General features: G+C 44.0%; 1 protein-coding gene across 7 annotated transcripts in view; it reads right to left on the bottom strand.

Moving 5' to 3' along the window:
* RHBDF2 (rhomboid 5 homolog 2) overlaps nt 1-23,143 on the bottom strand; it is a 45,418-nt gene extending 22,275 nt beyond the window's left edge. The window contains exons 1-2 of one of the 7 annotated variants that reach the window (XM_027872854.1): nt 22,664-23,135; nt 5,596-5,773 (exon numbers count right to left, since the gene is read on the bottom strand). The gene's annotated coding sequence lies outside the window, so the exon portion shown is untranslated. Of the gene's footprint in view, nt 1-1,900; nt 1,933-5,471; nt 5,514-5,595; nt 5,774-21,771; nt 21,840-22,663 lie in introns of those variants that run through there. The other 6 variants (XM_027872855.1, XM_027872860.1, XM_027872853.1 and 3 more) reach the window with 6 other exon arrangements.
* Nucleotides 23,144-24,229: the final 1,086 nt, after the last annotated feature.

Here is a 24,229-nt window from a genome sequence, read left to right as displayed (position 1 = left end):
GCAATTGACTAGATGGCCTGAGTTCCCTTCGAGCTCTAAAGTGATGATTGATCCTATGACCTGTAGGCCATACCCACTGCAGAGATCAAATAAAACAAAAAGTTAACACATCCAGATCAGAGACTCTCTGGGCAAGTTGGGTTAGTTCCATGGGAAACTCCCAGTATGATCATTCCTCCTCGCCCCAGTCTAGGCTCAGCCTTTAGTAGGGGTTGTGTTAGGAGCAGAGGGGGTGGAATAGAGTCTGCATCACGTGAGACAGTGTGGTATAGTGGAAAGAATGCATAATAAAAACAAAAACAGAGATGAAAACAAAAAGAATGCTGGCTTTGAAGCGACGGGACCTGGGTTTGATTTCTGCCTCTCAGACTTATTACTCGTATGACTTTAGGCCAAATAGTTCACCCCTCTGGGCCTCAGTTTCCTCACTTGTAAAATGAAAGTTAGAACAGATTGCCTCTGAGCTCCCTTCTAGCTCAAAATCAGTAATCTGATGGTTTATTAAAGGCCAAAGACATTTAAAATATTCTCTTACTCAACTCCCCTTCCCCCAAAGTGAAGAGTCTGAGAAAAGGTTCTGGAAGAGGAGTCAGGAGACCTGGGTTCTTATCCCAGTACTGCAATTCAGTAATGGTGTGAGACTGAACAAGTTGAATGACTACATTTCTTTAAACTTCATTTTCTTTATCTGTAAAATTAGGAGAAGGCAGCTAAGGTGGCGCAGTGGGTAAAATGCAGAGCCCGGAGTCAGGAGGACCTGATTTCAAATTCAGCCTCAGACACTTACTAGCTGGGTGACACTGGGCAAGTTATTTCACCCTGTTTGCCTCAGTTTCCTCATCGGTAAAATGAGCTGGAGAAGGAAATGGCAAACCACCTCAGTATCTCTGCCAAGAAAACTCTAAAAGGGGTCACAAAGAGTCAGACACAACTGAAAATGACTAATAACAACAAAAATGAGAAGGGGTGACTGGCTTTCTTAAGGTGGCTCCCAGATGTGAAATCTTGAAAAAATATTGTTTAAAGTAAAATATTCCCTGCTCCTCTCTGGTCATGAGTGGTATGGGCATTGAAGGACCGCCCAAGAGGCCATATATAAATTCTACAAAAAAGGGATGGGGTGGGGCTGGGTTCTAGGTGCAGGAAAGCTACCTCCTGATCTTTTCTATAGATGCCACATCTCAGAAAGTAGTTCAGCTTCACTGACACTCCCTGCAAAGATGGCGAATGTTGCCTCACTCCCTCACCCCCTCATCCCCTAAGCACAAGGTTTGGAGAAGAACAGATGGCAGAGACAAAGCAGAAGAAAGTACCAGGGTGCCTGGGGTAAAAGTCCCTGCCCTGAATTTATCTCTCTCACCCTAGAAGCTATTGCTCACTGTAGAGGAAATTGCAACATCCTGGGACCAGGGCTCCACCAGGCTCGTACGGCCACAACAGGCTTTCCACATGACTAACCAGTCACCCAGCACAGCCAAAACAGGGGACCAGGGAGGAAAGAACCTGTTTCTCTGCCTTGCCATCCTCATCCCAACCTAGAAAACAGCTTTCTTTTTTTCGTTCTTTCTTTCCTCCCTTCCTTTCTTCTTTCCTCTTCCTCTCCTCTCCCTAGCCCTTTCTACCTTTTCCCTTCCTTCCCTCCCTTGTATTCCTTCTTTCCTTCCTTCCATGTCCCTCAAGCTTGAGGACTTTATTTTAACAACCCCGAATCTCCTCCGGGAAAAAGTTTTGGGATCAAGCCATGGAATAGCTAGGGCTGAGCAGAGGGGTTTTAGATTTCAAAGGAATACGAAGGGTCTATTTTCATTTGATAGAGGCAGACACAAGCCCAGAGAAGTGACTTTCCCACAGTCACACAGCCAGGGAAGTGGACATAGGGGACAATCCTCCCTATACTCACCACGGGGCTCACTCTGGGAAAACTTGTAAGTCCTGATGGAGGAGAAAGAGCAACAGAGAGGATACAAATGAGAGGTCAAATCACCTGGAGGGAACGACTACATGCCCCTTTATAGCCTTTTCATCCTTCTCCCTCCTGGGAGGGCCCTCACCCCCATGAAAGCCCCCAAATTGAAACAACCCACACTGGACCTACTTCAAAGACCAAACATGTCAGCCTCGCTTTCCTTAGGCTGTGATCCCAGCGGGGAGATGGGCAGAGAAGTAGACAGGTACAAGAACTACCCATTGGGGAAGCGGGTTTTCCAGGAAAGGGTGGGTCTGGGTCACCAGTCCCAGCCCAGCTGATCTCAACATCTCCAGGCCATCAGGAATAGTTAGGCAGGCCCAGCTTCTGCTAAGTCAGGCACCACTTTCTTTGAGTATTCAGATCTCTAGTTCAACTCTAACCACGGACATCCTAAGTGGGTAGCCAACGGGTAGGGTGGGGCACAGAGAAGTTATAGTATGACCGAGTCTTAGATTATATACGGACGTTTTCCCATCTATCACCAGGAATTCCTGGAGAGACCAGAAGTCTCTCCAAAGCCTTTCTCAGATACAAAGTTTTAAAAAGTGATTAACTAGGTAAGAGAAAATTGTTTTTAAAAATTGCCCATTACACAGATAATATAATACTGATAACCATACCCCGAAACTATGGGATATGGCCAAGTCAGCTCTTAGAGGCAAATGCATAGCACTGGCTGCCTATTATTAATAAGAAACAGGAAATTAATAGTTAGTACTTAATGATAGAACAGCAACAAAGTATTATACCAACAGAACACAGAAAAATGAAATAACCAAGACCAGAGCAGAGATCAATACAACTGTGAAAGTCTCTTTTTCATTATAGTTTTCACGGTCCCTGACAACATCTGGCCTTATCCAGAACAAGCGCAGAATTGGGGCCAACATAAGAGAGGATATGATATCCAGGTGGAGATGAAATGAATAAAGGGATTTGAACAAAGGGTCTCCTCTCCACTATCCAAGTCAGGGGTGGGGAACCTGCACCCTCAGGGCCACATGTCAAAGGGCCGCACTTGAGGACCTAGAGGGCCACATGTGGGCTCAAGGCCACAGATGCCCCGGGATATGATCAGAAATCCAAGGGGAAAAGTTCGTGGTGGGGATAGAAGAGGGTGTTGGGGTAGGTTAGCGATGCGGCTCCTCTGAAATCCAGTCACCTGAAACCAGAAAGTGAAACTGCTTCAACTTCCAGGTCAGCTTCAGAACTGGGGGAAGAGGATGAGTCAGCTAAACTCCTCAGAGAGAGTGGCCTGCCCGAGTAGACAAGGAGCTCTGACAACAGCTCTGGGGATGGACGGCCAGGGAACCTAACCTGGCTGAATCACAGGATGAGACAGGAGCCCCAAAACAGGTTCTGTCCCAAAGGTAAACATGACTCCCTGGCTGCTTCCCCGCCTCGGAAACCGAAACCTGACTCCCTCCAGCTCCCACTGGCCTTTCTGGGAACCCAGGCCGTTTTTAGAAAGCTGCAAAGAGGAAGCAAGAGCCACAACAGCACACACCCACTGTGTGTTCGGCAGCAAAACTCAGTTATGCTGACCTCATGGAGTGGATCCCAGGACCTCCCCTCAGGTTTCCCCCACCCCCTCAGAAAAAGCAGCTTCAGTCATATGACCACCCACCAACCCAGCACCCATGACATCCAGTCACTCAGCAAATGAACATCCTTTCAGCCTAAGTAGGGGTGGGGAGGGCAGCAGGAATGGAAGAAAAGAAGAGAAGGAGTGAACCTGTCTTTCTGTCTGATCAGTCTGTCTTGATCCTAGTATTTGCATGCCTGGTACAGTGCCTGACACATAGTATGTGTTTAATAAATGCTTGTTAACTACTAGAGAAGGGAACAATTTAGGGAAAAGAAGATGCCTAAGCCTAGGGATGGAGGTGGAGGGAGACAGGAGAGTAAGTGATAAAGATTTCCACTTAGGGACTGAACACAATCAGTTTGGAGATTATAAAAAAAGGTTAGAAAAAAAGCATGAAGGATGGTAAAAAACCAATGCCAAAGCCTCCAGGATCAAACAGCAGCTCTCTCTCCCCCAGACTCACATCTACCTTCCTAAGAAAACCCAAGAGACCTGGCAGGTCTGCATGGCTGTGAAATAAACACATCACATACCACTCCTACCTCCCCCTGGGACAAATACTCAAAGAAGACTGGAACAAGCCCTTTGTAGGTCCATACGCTCTCCTCCCCAAACCATTTGGGAGATGCTCCTCTGAAAAGGGGGCCTCTGATTGGCTCAAGTGCTCCAGGCTCTCAAAGGCTCCCACAACCTCTGCCTGTCCCAGAAATAGAGTCAGAAAGCCAACAGTGCCTGTGACCAGTTCAGAGGGATGCCCCAGACCTTGACCCACTTCATTCTTCTAACCTGACTCAGGTCCCTCTGTTCCTGGTCCAAACAGACCGAGGCCCACACAAGGTATGGGACTCTCCTGAACCCAATTCACGCAGACCTCCTACAATGCTCTGCAAACCACATGTTGCAGCTGCAGAAGGTGGAGGAAACGGGTTAGATGTCAATCTCCCAAAGAGTCCCAGTAAACAGCGTGAAGGGGGAGGGGAAAAGGAGTCACTCATTTTTCACATTGCCCCTTCACTCTCAGCCATGGGCCAGGAGGCCAGGAACCCTATTCCCAAAACAGCTCAGTCCCACTTCTCCCTCTATCCCAGTTGGAGGCTGGATATTTAGACTGGATATCAGTTTGGCTTCCCCCAATTAGATTGTGAGCTCCTTAAGAGAGGAGGAAAAAATTTTTTAAATGTTAAAATTTAAAAATAGAGAGAGAGACAGAGAGAGAGAAAAAGAGAGAGAGAGAGAGAGAGAGAGAGAGAGAGAGAGAGAAAGAGGGTGGGGGACAAAGACTGTTTTTATGTTTTTTTGTGTCTCCAGTGCTTAGCATACTGCCTGACACACAGTAGGTATTTAATAAATGCTTGTAGACTTCACTGAGCACAGTATTATACATAAATGAAGCTGGGTGACTGGAAAGTGATGAAATTTAGGACACAACCCCTCCCCAACAATGCCTCACAAATGAAGCAAGCCAAGTGATGCTACCCAGCCTTCCAGTGGGGGCTCAATCTGCCCAGACTGCAGCTATCATCAACATCAACTCAAATAGAAATATAGGCTGCAAACTGACTTAGAGAACCACAAATTAACATTATCTACATTGTACTGTATTTTTATTTATTTTGTGAAACATTTCCCAATTCTACTTTAATCTGATCTAGAATCTTGTTTTTATTACAGGAACATAATTGCTGAGTCTCTGTGGAAAGCTTTAGGGACGTTGTCCACAGGGGGCATCTTGAAGCCTAAACTCCACCCCCAACTCTAGGTAGCTCAGCCCCCTATCAGAATCCCTGCTACCATAGAATCTTTAAGAACTTGGCATTGTTAAAAAAAATATATTCCAGGGGGCAGGTAGGTGGCTCAAGTGGATAAAGCACTGGCCAGGAGGCCCTAAGTTCAAATCAGGCCTCAGACACTTACTTGCTGTGTGAACCTGGGCAAGTCACTTAAACCTGACTGCCTCTAAAAAAAAAATAAGAAAAGAAATAAAAATTCCATGAAATATATTCTCCACCTCATCTCCCCTCCTCCCCCCAGCCAATACCTTGGAGTTTGGGAGGGGCTACATTTTACATTATTCCTCTTCTTACTGCCAACAGAGGTCATATCTTCAAGAAGCTTTCTGGCATAGGGTATAACCCAGGGGAGCCTTCAGAATCTTCGGGAAGAAAGGTCCTTCAAAACTCACCCCAGGCAGCCAGGTCATTCTTGGTGCCAAACTCCTAGGAAGGAAATTCCAATGTGACCACCCCTGCACCTCCACCCCAAAGTGCAGCGTGTCGGAGAAATGGAAACCGAGGTTCAATTGCTGTCTCTTGTAACCTGCTAGCTGTGTGACCCTAAGCTTAATTAACTTTACCTCTTCAGGCCTCACTTTCCTTTTTCTGTAAAATGGCTCTAATACTACACTAGCTACTTCCCAGGGTTATTTATTGACTATCAAACTGGTTAACATGGGAAAGTGCTTTGAAATGCCAAAGGTGCCATAAAAATGTAAGATGAGATTACTAACCTAATTAAAACAGCTGTTAACCACAGCAAAGGCAGGCAGTCACTGTCAGTCAACAAGCATTTATTAAGTACTTACTTCGTTCCAGGCCCTGGGCTAAGCAATGACGATGTAAAGCAAGGCAAAAATACATGGAGCTCCCATTCAAATGAGGGCACAGACAAAGGACAAATGGAAAGGCCTGTCTTCAAATTCTGCCTCGATCCCTGTGCAAGTCAATTCAACTCCCTGAGTGTCCCTGAGTGAGAGCAGGGGAAGTTGGACAAGAATATCATTAAGGTCCCTTCCAGTCCTAATTCCTAACACCCCCTCCTGTGCCTTTAAAACACTCGCAGGCATCTCTCCTCCATGGAAAACGATCCCAGTTCTTTCCTACCCAAGTTGTGGGAACTTGTCTTGCTTGATTGTTGCAAAGGTTTTATTTTGCTTTTTGCTCTTTTTGGTGAAAGGAAAGGGATGTAGGAGGAAGAGAAAATAGATTTTTGTTAATTGAAACAAACTAAATTAAATTTTTCCTTCTTCCAAGTAAAGTTTGCTCAACAGAGAGAATACTAAGTGGCGGCCAAATTCTTCCCATGGCCTTGTGAGTAGTCTTAGCGATGTCTTTCTCTACCACTATATCTAGATGGCCTCAGACTCCAGCATGCTTCACCCCTTCCATCTTGCCATCTGCCACTGTGTCAAATGACACCCCCTTTCCCTCCTTTGCTAGGAGAATAGTAATCAATACTATCAAAGCTTCTAGTAAGGGCAAATCAATAAACTCCCCTATTGCTCCACTCACCCTCCCCAAAACAATCTCTAAGAAAGCTATCATTCCAAATTTAAGTAGTCTTCCTTAATTAGAATAGAAGCTCCTTGAGGGCAGGGCCTTTCTGGCTTTAGCATTTATATCTCAGGAGTTCAGTACACTTTGGCAAGTACAGCGAAGAGGCAAGATAGATAGTGTTGGCCTGGAGTCAGGAAGACTCCTCTTCCAGAGTTCAATTCTGCCCTCAGATACTTACTTAGGTGTGTGACCCCGAGCAAGTCACTTAGCCCAGTTTACCTCAGTTTCCTCTTCTATAAAATGAGCTGGAAAAGGAAATGGTGAACCACTCCAGCATCTTTGCCAAGAAATCTCTAAATGGGGTCACGAAGAGCCAGACACCGACTGAAACATGACTGAACAGGAACGCTTTGTCATTCATTCATTTCTTCCCTTAGAAAGAATCCAGCCTGACACAAGCATTAAAAAACTAGTAAACTAGACTTCCCAGAATACCCCCTGGGGCTGGTTGTTTCCCAGAATGTCTTCACCGGAACAAAACAGTCTAACTGAGGGCTAGAACAACAGAGAACACAATGGCTCCAGACCCATTTTCTCAACCCAAGCAGCCTCCCTGGGGGACCTGGCTTTGTCTCAGAGGTTCCCAAAATTATTTGCCTAGCGCCCCCTTTTTAAAAAAATTACTCAGTGCCCCCCAGGAAATCTACTTTCTTTAACTCTCTAACGGTCTGTTTGTTTGTTTTTTTCAAGAAACTTGCATCTTTTCAAACTACCATGGCCCCCTGGATCATACCCACCCCCCCCCCCCCCCCGGTGGTATCGCCCACTTTGGGAATCTATGGAGCTGCTCCATTCACTCCCTGAGTATTTCTTAAACTTGGAGAGAGGTGGCATGGTTGGGTGGAAGGTGAACTGAACTTGGAGTTGGGAGACTTGGGTTTGACTCCTACTAGTAGTTTTCACACTTACTACCTGGCTGAACACTGTAGTGAAATCACTTTGCTTCCCCAAAGCCTCAGTTTCCTCATCTATAAAATGAGCTGGAGAAGGAAATAGTAAACCACTCCAGTATCTTTGCCACGAAAACCCCAAATGGGGTCACAAAGAGTCAGACAACATGGAAACAAATGAAGCTACATCCTTAGTTACTGTAAAAAACTGGCAGATGTGATTCCCCTTCCCCTGTCCTCAACTTTTCAGTTTCCTTTTATATGTTGTGTTCTCTATTAGAATATAAATTCCTTGAGGGCAGGGACCACCTTTCTGCTGGCACTTATATTCCCAGGGCTTACCACAAGAAAGAAGCTTGTTGAGCTAAGCCACTGGCAGTGATATCTAAAAGACTATGGAAAATGTGAAAGGTATTGGAGGACCAGAAAAAAAGCAACTTTTCAAAAAAAAGGAAGAGAATAGAATTTGCAAACTCTAAGGTTGTTTTTGGTTTCTGGGAAAATTCTAGAACAGATCATTAAAGAGATGGTGAGCAAATGTCTAGAAATGGAAGTGGTGATTCCAAAGAACCAGTGATTCGGTTGGGATCTGGGCCCAAGAAAGGAAAACCCTGGACTTTCCCACAGGGCCAGATCTCTGGCATTCCCCTGAGGCTATAATCCCATCAACTGGCCTTTCATTGTGGACCTCCCTATGGCCCCAGGTCATTTCTCCATTCTCCCTTGGCCAGGTGGTCCAGGTCCCTGGAATTCTGTTACCTCATAGACTACTTGGCCACTTCTAGATCCCTCCCATAGTCTTTCTGTATATAAGGTCCATCTTGTCTCCATTAAGATGCTCAGATTCTTAAAATCTAGTCATTGCTCAGATTCCTAAATTTAGCCACTGCTTAGATTCTTAAAATCTAGCCACTGCTTACCCATGTTCAGACTCCTTAAGAGCCTGCCTAACATGATAATGTTATAATAAACCTTGTCTTTGGCTGAAAGAAGGCTTGGGTTGAATTCTTTTGGGCAGGACCCAAGTGTTGTGCTTCTGGGGTCCCAGCACCCCTGGACCCCTAAACCGCATCACCAGCATGACTTTATCATGCCAAACTAACCTTATTTTTTTTTTTTGACAGGGTGATTGAACTTGTAGATCACGGGAATTATGCAGATTTCAGTAAAGCATTTGATAAAGAATTTCACAATATTCTTCTGGGAAAGATGGAGATTTGTGGACTATATGATAATACAGTTAGATTGCTTTGAAATTGGTTGAGTGGTTAGCCTCTAAGCAGCTCTTAATGGTTTATTGTCAATTTGGTAGGAGGTCCCCAGTGGAGTGCCAGAGTGATCCGTGCTGGATACTGTTCTGTCAAATTTTTTTTATCTGTGACTTGGACAAAGGTATTGATAGTATTCTGATCAAATTTATAGATGAAAATAATATAACAGTTAATAATAACTAACACGTATATAGTGCTTACTGTGTCCCAGGCACTGAGCTAAGCACTTTACAATTATCATCTCATTTGATCCTCATATCTCTGGGAGGTAGGTGCTACTATTATCCTCATTTTACAGATGGGGAAACTGGGGAAATCAGAAGGTGGAGGGGGTTATTTTGTTGGTTTTTTTTCTTTTAAGTGACCTGCCAAGGACCACACAGCTACTAAATGTCTGAGGCTGGATTTGAACTCAGATCTGCCCGACTCCAGGCCTAGCACTCTACCCACTGCTATCATTGAGCTGCCCTAAATGACGAAACGACCAAAAAAAGAGATACTATACAGGATGACAGCCAAGATCCAAAAAGGCTAGAGCAGGCGAAATCTAAAAAGATGAAATTCAATATGGACATAGATAAAATTTTATACTTGGGTCAAAAAATCAATTTTACAAGTACGTGATTAGAGAGGCATGATTCAGCAGCAGTTTGTCTGAGAAAGATTGGGGGATGGAGGTTCCATTACAAACTCAATGAGTCAGCAGTGAAAGATGGCATCCAAAAAAAAGCTAACATGATGTAGGGCTGCATAGCTTCCAGGAAGAAAGAGGTGAAAGGATTGATAACATGGACAACCTTGAGTTCATACTATAAGAAAATCAATTGAAGAAACGAGGGATGTTTGGCTTTAAGACTTTGGGAGGAGAACTGGGGGGAAACATGATTGGAGGGTCACTGGGTGAGAGAGGGATAAAGCTTGTTCTGTTTCTCCCCAGAGGGAGACACCCAGACAAATGAGTAGAAGTTACAAAGAAGTAAACACGAATTTCTTACCAATTTGTTGTTGTTGAGTCATTTCAGTTGTGTTTAACTCTTAGTGACCTCATTTTTCTTGGCAAAGATACTGGAATAGTCTGCCATTTCCTTTTCTAGCTCATTTTACAGATAAGGAAACTGAGGCAAACAGGGTTAAGTGATTTGCCTGGAGTCACACAGCCAGTATGTGTCTGAGGCTGGATTTGAACTCAGATCTTCCCTTAGAGCTCCGGTGCTCCATCTACTGCACCACTTATCTCCCTCCTAACAATTAGAAATGTAGAATGGGCTGCCTCGAGGTAATGAGTTCCCTCTCTTTAGAGCTGAGGGCAGATGAACCCCGACCAAGTATGTTACAGTGAAACCAAGAAAAGCGTACCAAGTGTATCAAGAAAAGGTAAACAGAGAGAAAAGGGGCTGGGGAGGCACAGCCAAGATGGAATGCTAAAGAACAGTGCAGTGAGCTTCCCTCCAAAAGACTCGTCCAAAGAAATCTAAAATTGCACCAGACCAAATCCTAGCGGGGAAAGCCAGAAAAAGTCACAGTGAGCCATTTGTTTAGTCCAGTGTGGCATAGGGAGACAGACAGAGAGGTTTTCAGACATGGGGGAAGGGTCGGGGCCAGGAACATGATGCTTGTAGGAACACTGCAGTACCCTGAGATCCTAGGCCAGATACTGGGGCACCACGATGGGGACAGGTGCTAACTGGCAGCTCTGTCACCCAATCCCCAGTTCTAGATCACAGACGCAAGGTAGAGTGAGAAGGGCACTTGCACAGGGAAGGGGACGGCACCCCTGCATAGGGAGGCTTTGGCCTGTATATGGCAAAAGGAAGAGGTTCAGAAGCAGGGAGTAACAGTGGTGTAGATCAGAGTCCAAGCTCTGAGAGTGTCTCAGTTAAAGCATCTAGCCCAGTCTACAGAGGAATAACCAAGGCAGAAATACCAGACCAAAAGGAACGCTACACTTCTGTCACTTTGAATCAATAAAACTTTCCAGCTAGCTGACAGGGCCTGAGTCCAACAGCAGTCTACCGAACCCAGGTCAGGAACGTGCAGAGCTCAAATGGAAGGGAAAGGGTTGCGGAAGCAATCAGATTTTTCCCTGAAGCACTGAAAATGTTCAGGTCCGGGACCTACTCCCAAGATCCTGGAATAACACAATATACAATACCCCAAGAAAGCAGCAACAGAAGTAGCTATTTCCTCTCGAAGGCAGAACCCAGCCCTAACAAGTCTGAGTCAGGAAGCTGGCTGGATAAATGGGCAAACTAAAAAAAAAAAAAAAATTAAAAAATCTCACCATGAGCTATTATTGTGACAGGGATGCTCAAGACACAAATGCAGATGAGAATGACTCCAAAACATCTGTTAGCAATGCCTCAGAAAAAGAAAAACAAAACAAAACAAAAAACCCTCCACAATTTGGACTCAAATTCAACAAGAATTCCTGGAAGAAATGAAGCAAGAATTTTAAAAATAAGTTAAAAAAAATTATTTGTAAATGGAATGAGAGTGCTTGGGGAAAATTTTGGAAAAGAAACAAGAGATGGTAGAAAGAACTGGAAAGGGAATTAACAGCATGGCAAAGAGGTATAAAACATTGTTTTCTCAAAATTCAAATGAACCAAACAGAAGTCAACAACTTCATAAGGCAACAGGAAATATGAAAACAAAGTTAAACACCTGAAAAAAATAGAAGAAAATGTAATATCTCATAGAAAAAAAAATGACCTGGAAAACAGATTAAAAACAAAAAATTTAGGAATCACTGGACTATCTGAGGGCAGCTAGGTAGTGCAGTGGATAGAAGGCAGGGCCTGAAACGCCTGAACAACAAACTGTTTGGAAAATTGTGCTTGTCAGGGCAGCTCGGGGTGCAGTGGATAGAGCACTGGCCCTGGACTCAGGAGGACCTGAGTTCAAATCTAAGCTCAGACACATAACACTCACTAGCTGTGTGACCCTGGGCAAGTCACTTAACCCCACTGCCTAGCCAAAAAAAAAAAAAAAAAAAAAAAAAAAAGAAAAGAAAGTTGTGCTTGTCTCTTTGCAACTTCTATTCATTTTTCCTGGCTCCTGCCTCTGAGGAGAAACAGAACAGGTTTTATCCCTCTTTTACCCAGAGACCCTCCAAGAGACTCATCTTCCTGAATTCAAACTGGCAGACACTTACTAACTGTATGACCCTGAGCGAGTCACTTGACCTTGTTTGCCTCAGTTCCCTCATCTATAAGATGAAGCTGGAGAAGGAAATGGCGAACCACTCCAGTATCTTTGCCAAGAAGTCATGAAGAAGGGGCAGCTATGTGGTGCAGTGAATAGAGTACTGGCCTTGGAGTCAGGAGACCTTAGTTCAAATCCAGTCCCAGACACATAACACTCACTAGCTGTGTAACTCTGGACAAGTCACTTAATCCCAATTGTCTCAACAAAAAACAAAACAAAAAAACAAAAAAAAAATCATGAAGAGTCAGACATGACTGAAAAAATGACTCAACGACAACAATGGACTATCTGAACACCACACACACACACACACACACACACACACACACACAACAGCCTAGACATTAATTATATTTCAAGAAACCTTAAAAAAAAAAACCCAAAATTGCTTCTATCTCTTATAACAAGAGAGAACAGGGAAAATAGAAAGAATCTACTGGTCTACTCCTGAAAGAAACCCCAAAATGAAAATTCCCAGGATTTTCATAGCTAAAATCCAGACTGAACAGGTCACAGAAAAAATATGACAAGCAGCCAGAAAAAAAGAATTCAAGTACTGAGAAGCCACTGTCAGGATCACACCCTATTTAGCAGCCATATAAAGAATCAGAGAACTTGGAATACAATATTATTAAAGGCAAGGGATATGGGCTTACAGCTAAGAATAATGTACCCAGCAAAACTGAGTATATTCCTCCAGGGGAAAGAGATAGGTCTTTAATGAAATAGAAGGCTTCCAAGTATTCTTGATGAGAAGTCCAGAGCTGTGAGAGGAACTCTGATGTTCAAACACAGTAGTGAAGAGAAACATAAAAGGTAAACACAAATGACCAATAATAAAGTATCAAGGGATAAATTGCTGACATTCAACTATGGGGAGATGACGCATATGTCCCCTCTGAAGTCTATCATCATCATCAGAGTTCTTACAGAGAGTCCTTAAACTAAAGATGGCCTGGGAGGGGTTCTGTTATGTCTTGATGATCTTAATCATAGGAAGAGGAATACAGTGGCAAGGGAGGGAGAGGAAGGTTAGGGAAAATTATCTCCCATAATCAGGGTGAACAAGTAGACATCTATATAAACAAGGAAAAGGGAGTGAGGGGAGTAGCTTGAACCTCCCTCTTGTCTGGACTGGTTAAAGGAAGGAAGAGCACACCCAAACACACACACACACACACACACACACACACACACACACATACACACACACAGAGAAATACATTTCACTCAACAGGGAAATAGGAAGGAAAGGGGGAAAGGGGAAGGTGGATTTGGAGGGTGGGTAGATAAAGGGAGGGATTAGTGCTAGGCAAAATAAACAAAAATATTTATAGCTCTTTTTAAGGTGGCAAAGAATGGGAAACTTTAGGAGTGTCCATAAATTGGGAAATGGATAAACAAGTTACGGTATATAAGTGTAATGGGATACTACTGTGCTGATCTCTTACCCAGATAATGATCAACCATGATAAGATTCCAGAGGACTAGTGATGAAACAAGCTACCCACCTCCTGAGAGGTGAACTCAGAATGCAGAATGAGTCAAATATTTTTTGGACGTGGGCAATGCGGAAATTTGTTTTGATTGACTCTACGTGTTTTTAATGGGTTTTGTTTTTCTTGTGTTTTCATATGAGGTGGGAGGATGAGAAGGCAGATCTTGGATGATTAAAATAAATAAAATATTAAAACAGAAAGAAAGCTGTTTTGGAGTTAGAAAGACATGTTTCAGTTTTGCCTCTAACACATACTGGCTATGTGACTGTGGGCCAAGTCACTTAACCTCTCAGTGGTCCAGCTAACTTTCCAGGACTGTAAGATGTAAAACAAGTGCCAATCTATTTGATAGAGGGAGCTCTTCACCAGAACTCCCTTATCTGATGAAATCATGGGACCATTGGGAAAAAAAAGTATTATAGAAGTGTAGGGCATCATTACAAAGAATTTTAACAGATTCCTTTTAAGTTTATAATTAATAATGATTATAACAATATCTTACATTTCTGTATCACCTTATTTTAATAGTATAATTAATACTGATCACTATAATAGCTTACATTTCTATAGCACTTATTGCTATTAAATTTTATGTTTAATTTCTTGTATTTATATCTCCAACCCCTCACTACATTGTAGGTACTTAATAAATACTTGTTGATTAATTGGGGGGTGGGGGGGAAAGGGTCCAGGACATCACTCTAGGAAATAACCATGCCTAGGGAGCGAGACATAGAAAATGACCCTGCAAATGTGACTAAAGAAGACTGATATGATAGGCAGAATGAAAACTATGACAGTGCAGAGTCACAAAGACCCAGGGAGGAAAGGGTGTCTGAGGAAAGGGTGGTCAACAGTATTAAATGCTACAGAGAAGTCAAGAAGAGTGAGGAATGAGAAGATTATTGGATTTAGCAAAATAGGGATCACCAGTCAGCCTATGGAAAGGTTTTAGTTGAGTGATGGGGATGGAAGCCAGAATGCAAGAGGCTGAAAAGTGAGTGTGTGACAAAAGAGAAGCGACAAGTATAGACAGCTTTTTCTTGGAGTTTGGCTGTAAAAGGATATGAAGTGATAACTTGAGAGTATAGTAGAGTCTGGTGCTACTGTCGTGACCTCCCCTCTATGGAAAAACAAAAGTGTAAACAACTCAATAAACCACCAGGAAAATATGCTGCTATCTTCTGGAAAAAGTTCCAGTGTTCTCCTCCAAGGGACCAGGTGGCCAACTCTCTCCCAGGGGCCCAACACAATGTGATTTATCTGTTGAGATAAATGGGCTTCCCTGAGTTTCTCTAGTTTTCAATGTTCTCACCTTTTTAAGAGGAAGCCTGTAAAACAGAAGCTGTGTGTGAGGTCAGTGTGAATTCTAGCAGCTAATAACCCTTCCTCTTCATCTCCAGCTAAACACAGATGAGCAGGAAACTGGGGAATGATTTTCTCCAATCTGGGCATGAGCTCATTCTGGAAATCCCCGGCCTGTGACCGGGGTAACAGTGACGCCTTCTTAAAAATATGTGGGTGCTGCCTAAGCCCCAGGTATGTGGGTAGCAAAAGAGATGGAATCCCACCCAATCCTGTGCCATGGATAATAGGGTAACAAGTCATTTCCTTCCTTTCTTCCAGCTAGGCATAAGTAATCAAAGGAAATAGTAATTATATTGTTCTAAATCAGGGAGTATGGCTGCCCTCTGCTGCCATCCCCACCTAAATTGATTTCTGACAACTTGGCAATAGACTTAGGATGGAAAACCCTCCATAAGGCAAAACGAGACTGATACCTATACCGCCGGACCAGTGGCCTGGGTAACCAAGGGTTCAGGTCATTGGTGTCCCCTTTCCTCTCAGCTTCCACCCCCAACTCTTTCCAGGAAAAAGCAAACACCTTTGGTGATTCCACATTCCCCTTTGCAAATGTCCCCATGCCTTCTAACGGCGTTCCCTTTAGGCAGAACTTATTTGTCTTTTCTTTTGAAGGAAAAGGATGTCCTTTTGGTGGCATAGGTTGTGGGTGTAGACTATCATAATATAGAATGGGTCTGATTAATTTCTTTAACTGGAAAGATGTGCGCCTTATTGAGGACTTGTACAGTAAATATTAGCAACGAAAACCCAAACTCTGCACACATTTAAAGGCTCCTCATTCTTCTTCCCTAAGAGGACAGTGGGCCAAAGGAGTGTTGTGCCAAGAAGCTAGGTGACTTCGTGGCTAGAGTGCCGGACTTGGGAGTCAAGAAGACCTGAGTTCAAATCCTGCTTCAGACACTTGTATCCACACAAGCTGTGTGTCATTGTTATCTGAGCCTCAACTACCTCACAGAGTTATGGTGAGGATCAAATGAGATCACATATGTAACTCTACATATGTAACACGTTTAACACTAGCTGGGTGAGCCTCGGCAAATTACTTTCAACTTCAGCTTCCTCATCTGTAAAATGAGGATAACAACAGTATCTACCTCACAAGATTTTGCAGTGAGGCTCAGGTAAGATAACATACAGAAAGTGCTTTGCAAACCTTAAAATGGGGCGCTTAGGTGGCGCAGTGCTGGTTCTGGAGTCGGGATGACCTGCGTTCAAACCTGGCCTCAGACACTTACTAGCTGTGTGATCCTGGGCAAGTCCCTTAATCCTGTTTGCCTCAGTTTCCTCATCTGTAAAATGAGCTAGAGAAGAAAATGACAAACTACTCCAGTATCTTTGCCAAGAAAACCCCAAATGGGGTCATGAAGAGTTGGATACAACTGAACAGCTACAACAACAACAAAACCTTAAAGTACTATGTAAATGCTAATTATTATTGTGTGAGGGATAAGGGAGGAGCCAGGTTATCTTAATCACTCACTGGTATTAAACTCAAATAGAAACAGAGCCACTAAACCTTACATAAGGATCCCTAATGCCCCATATTGACTTAGACAGAAAATCACATATTAACATTATCTATGTTCTATTGTATTTTAATTTGCTTTGTTAAATGTTTTCTAATTATGTTTTAATCTGGTTCTAGCCACTCTGGACTGGTTGTAGCCAGGGTTTGACACTACTAACCTACATCAAGCATTTCTAGAAAACAGGGAACGAGTAGTTGTGACCTGAACACCTAGTAAAGTCACACAGGAATGATTTGTTCAGCCACTTTTGTTCAGAGATGGTGAGTCAATAAATGTTTATTAAGAGCCTACTATGTGTCAGGCACTAAGCCAAGCACTGGAGATGCAAAAAGAGGCAAAAGACAGTCCTGGTCCTCAAGGAGTTTACAATTTAACAGGGGAGACAAGTAAGCAAATATGCACCAACAAACTACATATGGGATAAATAGGAAACAATTAAAAGACAGAGACACTAGAATTAAGAGGGGTAGGGAAAAGCTTCCAGTTGCAGATGGGATTTTATTTGGGACCCGAAGGAAGTCAGGAAAGCCAGGAGGTAAAGAAAAGAAGCATCCCAGGCAAGGAGGGCAGCCAGAGAAAAAAGGCGAAGCTGAGAGATGGAGTGTCTTGTTCATGGAACAGTAAAATGGCCAGTGCCACTGAATTGAAGAGTATTACAGGTTGGAGGGGTTTGAGATGAAAGAAGACTGGAAAAGTCTGTGTGCGGGGGAGGCACCTAGGTTTTAAAGAGCTTTGAGCACCAAACAGAAGCCTTAACAACAGATTGCATGGGGGGGGGGGTCTCTGTGGGTCCCCCCCACCCCCCATCCGCTGTGTGAGACATAGCGAGGAGTCAAGGATGATACCTAGATTTTGAGCCTGAGAGACTGGGAGGATGGTGACAGGTAACAGGGAAGGTTAAGAGCATTTAGGGGTAAAAATGAATTCTGTTTTAGACATATCAAATATTAGAGGTCCACTGGACATCCAGTTCAAGACTTCTGAAAGCCAGTTGAAGATGTGAGATAGGAGTTGGAGATAGCTTTGTACCCCACCTCCCCCTTCCTGCCCTCAGCTGTGGGAAGATTCCATGACCCCAATCTAAATAATCTTGAGTCATACTTCTTAGGAGATCCCACTAGTCTTGGTTTCATTCTTCTTCCACCCACTAACAAACATCATACCAAACTAGAACCCCTGTAAGCAGGAGGTATGACTAAATGTGGGACTATCTCTACTCTGTACCAATAACTCACTTCTGGCCATTCTGTGTGAACCTAGAGTTTACACAGTCAGAGTGAGGTTTTTACTAACAAGCTGGGAGCATTAAGAAGAGAGACTAAGGCCCATGTTAATAAAAGGCTATTACAGTCATAGCATAGATAAAGAAGTCAGTCAACAGCTATGTGCCGGTCACAGTGCTTAGTGGTAGTGATACTACAAAAAAAAAAAAAAAAAAAAAAAAAGAATCCCTATCCTCAGGGAGGATTCTAATTCTAATGGGGGGAGGAGGGAGAGACAATAGGAAAACGTATTCACAAACAAATATATACAAGGAAAACTGGAGATAATTAAGAGAGAGAAGGTACTAGTATTAGTGGGGATCTCAAAATGCTTCTTGTAGAAGGTGTGATTTTAATTAGGACCTGATCTTATAAAAGATTTAAGAGCTAGGACAGCTGTGTCCAGATCATCGGTTTTGGAGTCAGGAGGACTCGAGTTCAAATTTGACCTCAGGCATTTACTAGTTGTATGACCCTAGACAAGTCACTCGACCCTTGTCTGCCTCACAAAGAGTGACTCCACTGAAAAATGACTCAACAACAATGATGGATTGATTTATAATCTTCCACTATCCTCCACCAACACCTTATCATGGAGGAAAGTGACTGGATTCACAGGTTCACATTTAGAGCTACACGGGGCCTGCAGACACCATCTAGTTTCACCCTGCCTCTTTTTTACAGATGGGAAAACCAAAGTCACCCATGTGGCACAACTAGAATTCAAACCCAGGTCCTTCTGATTCCAAATCCAGGGCTTTTTCTCTTCTGCCAGTAGGGAGGGTCCTATCTTACTGAAAATGTCTGGAAATGGGCTGTCTGTCTGTCATCTAAGGACCTCCAAGTTTAGAGGGGCTCATTATCAGAATACTGGTCATCAGGTGATAATTTTTTTTTTGCTGGCTCTAGTAATGGTATTAAACTCAAATAGAAATAAGAGCCACTCATTTGTGCCTGAGGGCCACGAATTAACTCAGTTTTAAAATGTATTATTATCTATGTTTTATTGTATTTTTAATTTTGTTCAATATTTCCCAATTACATTTTAATCTGATTCAGGCCTTACTCAAGAGTGTGGTGGGTAGGCAGCCCGCAGGGTTAGATAGTCTGAGCTACAGCAAGTGTCATTCAAATCTAGGGTCTATTGTTTACTACATTTGTAGCCTTAGGCAATCATTAAACCTCACTTTATTGTGAGGAGATGGGGCTGGATGAAATGTGAGGTCCCCAGCATGGCTCAATGTATAATCATACTAAGAAGTTAAGGGTTTCCATATGTGTAGGTGGAGTGAATATCAGAACTTTACAGAGGTATTGAAAAAAGTACTTAACAAGAGGTGTCCCCACCAGTCCTGGCAGGCTGCTTCTGAGAATGGCTTTGGAGACACAGACCTACCTAGTGTTCTGTATAAACTCCACATAAACCCCCAAAATTATCTCAGTGAAGTTCCATACTGGAAGTCTGACTACAAGGCAATCAGTCAATCAATATACATGTATTAAGTGCCTACTATGTTCCAGGCACTATGCTAAATGCTGGCAGATGTTAAGTATCCATTGATCGGTTTTGGTATTCCTGACCTCTTTCTCAGTTTTCCTGACTGATAGAATATAACCCATATTTTTCCAGGGCTCATGGTGAGAAGCAAGGAAGAAGACAACTTATCACATGGGTGAATAAACATCTCTCAAAGAATAACTGTGTCATTTCCATCAGAAAGTTGATACATCTTGGCTGTTTGTTTTACCTGCCATTACCACAACTTTTATCCATTTACCAATGAGGAAACTGAGGCCCTCTGAGAAAGAAGGGCTTGTAGTGAGTCATTGGAAGTATCACTATAACATGAGTGACTGGAAGAAAGACAGTACCCTCAATGGAAATAAGGAAGTTAAGAATAGATAAGAGTTTGGCAGGAAAGATACTGAGTTTTGGATGCATCAAGTTTGAGATGACTATGAGACAACCAGTTGGAGAATTCTAATACATAATTGGTAATGCAAGACTGGAGTTCAGCAAAGAGTTTTCATTTTGCGGAGTGTTGAACCCATGGTAACTGATGAGGTCTGAAGAGAGTGAAGAGAAAGAAGAGTCTGTAGTTTGGTGGTGAAATGAAGGTGTGATATTGGAAGATAGCTTGAGGGAACAGATGGTAGGATCAAGTGAAGAGTATAAGGGAATGTTACAAGATACTAGTACTTTAAAGTACTACTATATAAAGTACAAACATCTATTATAGTATACCATGTACTATATATTAAAGTATACCATAAAAATTTATAAAAGTATAGCACATTATACATATACATGTGTAAACATTTTACATTACACAAAAATGTATAACATCTATCTATTTATCTAAAAAACTATATATACAATCCCAACCTTAGGTATATACCCCCCCCCAATTACAAAATAGCTTCCAGTACAGATTATTAGGTGCTGGGAGGCAATACTTATTCTAGGTTCTTGACCTCCTCCAAGCTACTCTCTAGGAGATGGCAGCAGGGGATTACTGCTGGGGAAAATACACATTCCTCTTAACCTCTTAACACCTTTTGGGGGGCTAGGGAAAAGATGTCCAACTCCTCTATCCAGGTAACTCCTCCCCACCATAAGCTATACCTCTTAATCACCTAGTATTCTCTTACTCCTCATTCTGCTAAACAGCATTACCCTCTGAAATATCTCAAAAGAGGGAGCAGATTACTAGCAAGACTGAGGAAAGAGGACTGAGGAATCTCACTGTTCCCAGTCATGGTACCACTAGATAGGAGAGCGGACCCTAACGTAGGGTCTTAAAGAACTCTGACTCTCCCACCTATCTGTCCCACTCTCAGTGTCTCAGAACAAGAGTAACCCTAGAGGTTACTCTTATATACTTTATATAAGTATATAAAAGTATATAGAAAAGATTGGTTCCTATGTAAGAGGATAATTTTCAAAGAGAGCCTTAGAAAGTTTCAGGCACAAGAAAGCCTGGGAATCCCTGGAGTATTGTACCTAGAGGGTCAGGGTTTCTCAATTTTATTTTTAAATTCTGCTCCAGATCCTGGTGCATGACCCAGGGTAATTCCTCTTTATAAGGTTCAACTCACAGTCCCAGACTGCTTTGAAAGCCAGTGAGGATGACTATGGTAATGGAAAGATTTGGAGCCAAAGGATCTGAGTTCAAATTCTAGCTTTTCCATTTATTATCTTTGTAACCTTGGGTAAATTATTTAACGTCTCTGGGGCCTAAGCTTCCTCATCCATAAACCAAGGGTGGTTGGACTAGATGAATTTTAAAGGACTTTTCCAACTCTAAAGCTATTTTCTTGTGTGATCTGTGATTTTGTGAACCCAAGAAAACTAGAAGAGGAAAAGGCATGTCTGAATTCAGCGAGTTTTTTTTCTTTCTCTTCAAAATCAACCTTCTATTTGCCTCTACCCTCTTTCTCCCGAGTTTTAACTCCTGCCGAACTGCTTTTTCACCCCACACAGGCATCACAAGTTTTCTACCACTTCTAGAAGGAGGTAGGGGCACAATTCCTTGGTTAGTCAGCTCTTAGGCCACATGGGCACTCTTTCCACCACATTGGCAGAGCGAAAGGCCCATCTTTGCACACCCAGCCTCCTTCCGTCCTCGGCACTGTTCCTCACCCCCTGCACCCAGACTCCAGCCACGGCCTGCTCCCACGTGGGACACGAGGGTTCTGGAGGGCGAAAACACACACACCACATCTGCAGGGGACACAACCCGGGACGCCCTCCCCTGATTCAGTCTCGGACACTTTCCTTCCGGACCAAGAGCGCTCCTCCTCCCTTTGCCCCTAACCCCATGCCCGAGTTCGCCCTAAAGCCTGCCCCAAAGCCTACCACTCGCCTACTGCGGACGCTTCACCACGCAACGCTGGAGCCCGTGCAGCTTGGGGTGACGGCCAGACCGGGCTGACGGGCGGGTTCACAAGGCTCTTCCCCGCCCCGTACCTGCGGGGGGGCGGGGCCGAGGTCCCGGGGCGGAGTTTGGGGCCCCAGGGGAAGGCGGGGTTGGAATGGACAGAAGGGACCGCCCCCGTCTGGGAAAAATGCCTGTTATAATAATTCCTTTCGCAATAGCCCCACACACTTTCAAATCATTTGTACATTCACCAAACATTTATTAAGCACCTGCTATGTGCCTATTTAAAAAATCTTTCGTGTATTTAAGATTCCCACCAGCACCGCCCACTCCTATTTAAGAAAGAACAAAAAAAAAAATTAAAACGCTTACTCTCCTCCTTCGCTACCTTCCTTATCAAAAAGCATCCCGCGCTTGCGAGCGCGTGTGGGGTGGGGCGCGTCTGTTTGGGTATAGACTGAAAAGTTGCTTTACGGAAGGGACCTAGTTTCTCCTCTTTAGAAACTAAAGCGCCCTTAAACAAAATAAAACAAAACAATGCAATAGACCAGATAGCAGAGTGGTGATCAAACAGCCCCGGGGAGGGTTCTTTCTCTCTTTCTCGCCCATCCAGACCAGGATCGTTAGTCCTGGGGCCTAGAGCGCATATCGACCGTCTTAGGCATCCCCCAAAGTCCTGCTCAGCCCAGCTCAGACCAAATATATCACCACTATGCCTTCGGACTCTCTCCTTCTCTGACTTCGAGCCCCACCGGCCCGATCCTCGGGTCGCCTCCTCCCCTCACTCCTCCTAGAACTACTGTGGCCTCTCCACCCCGCTCCCTTCGGGACTTTGGGACGCTTTGCCGATCCCTCGTGGGGCGCCCTCACCTGCCAGCTCTGGCGACTGCCGGGTTTACTTCATTAGTGCTCCCCAAGGCCCGGAGGTGGGACCAGAAGCACAGCTCGGGCGCCGAACTCTCTCGGTCCGCTGGGAGACTAGTTATGCGCCGCTCTGCCTCAACCTTGGCAACCCACGCAGGCGGCGCAGGGACACAGCTTCCGGACTCTGTAGGGGTGGAGAAGGTAGCAGGATCTCGGAGGGCTAGGACGCAGTGCAGTTGCTGCTCTTCTCCTAGCACAACTTTGGGGGCCTTTTGACCTGACGCGTTTCAGGGAGGCGGAACTTCTGGGAGAGAACTCCTAATATGTGCCTTCTCTTCCTCCACCCGGGTGTAGCTGTTTCTTAAGCCGAATTGCCCTGTTGTCTACACTAGTTCCTATGCCTTACTGTGTGCCTCCTGTCCTGAATGGGCTCTTCCTTGATCAGTTTCTCAGGTTTGGTCAAGGCAAACAGGCGACTAGAGAGGGAGTTGGCTGAGGCTGTGGGACAGACTTATCTCTCCAGTCCCGAGAGCCCCACTAGGCACGTCATTGTATTGCTTCCGAACAGATGGACCTAGAAAGTTTCAAGGGAAGTGTCCAACGGGAAAGAAAGCACTCACACTTGGATCACACACTCTCAGCCCTTTCCAATCGGAGGAAGTAACCGGTACCCGGGGTCAGGTCCTATGAGCCTTGAGAAACCTGAGTCTGAAACCGAGACAGGTAGCCGTGAGCACCAACAAAGAAATGGAGTCAGAACCTGTTGAGTGTGTGATGGATTTCAAGCTAGATGCCTGCTTCTGAAGCTTAGGCAGTGAACTAATTGACATATTGCCGACTCCCAGGCTATTCTAGGCCACTGAAGGGTCGAGTTATCGCCCTCATCTCTAGTGCTTAGATTAGAAGATTATGAAGCAGTTCCTGCGAATTGTCCTGGGTGTGGGGGTGAAACGTCTGTGCAAAGGCACAAAGATGGAGAGGACAGGGAGAAGGCCTGTAGGTCTGGATTGAGAAGTTCCTGAGGAGTAATGACCAATGAGGCTGCAAAGATAGGTTTGGGGCCAGGTTGTAAAGGGTTTTAAAACCTAAAAAGAAAAATTTATATTTTATCCTAGAGCTACTAGAGTTTATTGAGGAGTTTATTAAGAATGGCATGGGGTTAAGCTGGCCATTGAGGGTCTGGTCCTTGAAGCCTGTACAGAAAGTCTTTGTCTGGTTTCAGTCCTTGAAACATGTACAGATGTTCTCCTACCCAGTTTCAATCCAAGTGACAACCTGGAAACTTGGAGAGCTCTTTTCCACCCATGATGATTCAAGAGCTGGTGCTGTTTGATGACCAAGAGTCTTCTAATTGGCTATAGAGCCAGAAGGTGTGAGAAGTTGCTCAGGAATTACTAAACCAGAACTGAGTGTGCATACAAAGATGTGACCTGCCTATTTCTGTCTCTTTCTTTCTTGGCATTTAGTGAGAGCTTCCCCTCTCCTACCTGGCAGCTCAAAGCAGCTCTTCTACCATGCGTCCATGAGCACCTGGCATCTCATATTCTTTGGTGTTTATTCTTTCTTGATCTT

This window comes from Vombatus ursinus, unplaced genomic scaffold, assembly GCF_900497805.2.
Source record: "Vombatus ursinus unplaced genomic scaffold, bare-nosed wombat genome assembly UNPS02014801.1, whole genome shotgun sequence".
Classification (NCBI taxonomy): Eukaryota; Metazoa; Chordata; class Mammalia; order Diprotodontia; family Vombatidae; genus Vombatus; species Vombatus ursinus.
Note: the sequence above shows the minus strand (reverse complement) of the source record. Positions and strands in the feature narration are given on the sequence as shown.